General features: G+C 40.1%; 1 non-coding gene across 1 annotated transcript; it reads right to left on the bottom strand.

Annotated features, from left to right (window-relative positions):
* Positions 1-953: 953 nt before the first annotated feature.
* On the bottom strand, positions 954-1,060 carry LOC142163654 (small nucleolar RNA R71). The gene has a single exon (XR_012694600.1). It is a non-coding gene; the product is annotated as a small nucleolar RNA R71 (small nucleolar RNA).
* Between the last annotated feature and the right edge of the window lie 825 nt (positions 1,061-1,885).

The following is a 1,885-nucleotide window of genomic DNA, read 5'->3' as shown; positions in this document are numbered from 1 at the left end:
TTTATAGCCAGTCCTTAATTACTGTATTTTTATTACATTTACATAATATTTAGTTAATAAATACCCAATTCGTTACTCAAATATCTCTGAAGATTGAATACGTGAATTTCTGTGAACCCAATAGTTGTGATTGATAGGTTAATTCCCTATGGGATTCGACTCCGAACTTGTTAACCAGAATATATTTGCATCGGCCACTTTGTCCTTTTTATAAGTCATAGTTGGGCATGATCAAATTTTGGCGCCGTTGCCAGGGACTTAATGGTGTTATTGATTGCAGTTAAAAAGAAGTTCAAAAATTCTTACTGTAGTCAATTTTTGTCAATTTAAACGTATCATTGAAATTCTAACGTTTATAGTCGTGGTTGTTACAGGTGCATTCCTAGAAACTCCTCAAGACTAGAGAATTGCTCGAAGCATTATCAGATCCTGAGAAGGTGTTCAAGGCATTGAACTGTGCAAACAGGAAAGGCAAATAACAACAGAACTCAACCGAAAAAATTGAACCAGACATGGAAGACAATAATCTAAACAACAGAGACAACATGAATGACCCACATGATCAGGGTGTGGCACCTCTTGTGCCAGAAGCAACACTATATGATGGGGCACAACCCACAAATGATAACTTAGCAACTACTATAGTAGTCCCTCAGATACAAGCAGATTCATTCCAAATCACAAATAACATGCTACATCTGTTGCAGAACAAGGGACTATTCTTTGGGTCATACGTTAAGATCCTCAACAGCATCTCAAGAATTTCCTATCAATTTGTGCCACGCAGAGGCAACACAACATGACACCGGAAGCAATACGGTTACTATTGTTTCCATTCTCAATGACAAGAGCAGCTCATCATGGCTTAATTCACTCCCTATCAACTCCATCACTACTTGGGAGGAATTAGTCAAGCAATATTTGAGCAAATTTTATCCCCCAATAAGACTACTCAACAAATTGATGAGATATTGAGCTTCAAGCAGAAACCAACTGAGACACTACACGAAACGTGGGAGGGATTCAAGGGTCTGCTGGTTACGTGTCCACATCATGGTATTTCGGAGCACGTGTTGGGGCAGAGATTTTACATGGGTTTGGCAGATATTTTGAAAGCCAATGTTGATGCTTCAACAGGGGGAGCATTTTTGAGCAAAACATTCAGAGAGAGTAAGATCCTACTTGATAATATGGCACAAAACTCAGGATGGACAACAAGAAATGCTCCAATCACTCCTATGGTTCACTCAGTGGCTCTAGACCCGGCTAACTCCATAGCTGAAAATATGGCCACTCTAATGACACAAATGAGCATCCTCACCAAGAAGGTTGAAGAATCAGGCCAGAAGTAGCAGGTACACATAGTTGATGCAACCAATAGGGGTCTTTGTACATCATGCATTAATAAACCTTATGCCTACTCATGGAGTGCTGAAGGTGATAATCAACAATGTCAGAAGAACATGAATTATGTGGCTAAATACGGGGGATCGAGACAAAGTGGTCAAAATTGGGGTCAATAGAATCAACAATACAGACCAGCTCAACAACAGTACAATAACAACAACAATTATGGGGCTATGCGACCACATGAGCAAATGGTACCTTACCAAAGACAACAAGGGTACAACCAGCAAAATCAGCAGCAGGCTTATCAACAACATCCACAACAACAGATTATGAGATATGAAGATGGTTTTGCTAAACTCGAGGTTATGATGCAACAAGTGATTGGGTCCACCGGAAAACTAGCTAACAGAGTAGACTCACATGAGTCAGCGATTAAGAATATTGAGATCCAGTTAGGACAGATTTCTATGGCCCTAAATAGTCGTCCTCATGGGACGTTATCTGCAGACACCCACATCAATCCAAAAGAGCAGGG

This window comes from Nicotiana tabacum, chromosome 8 (genome assembly GCF_000715075.1).
Source record: "Nicotiana tabacum cultivar K326 chromosome 8, ASM71507v2, whole genome shotgun sequence".
Taxonomy (NCBI): Eukaryota; Viridiplantae; Streptophyta; class Magnoliopsida; order Solanales; family Solanaceae; genus Nicotiana; species Nicotiana tabacum.
The sequence above is the reverse complement of the archived record's forward strand: the minus strand, read 5'-3'. Positions and strand labels throughout refer to the sequence as shown.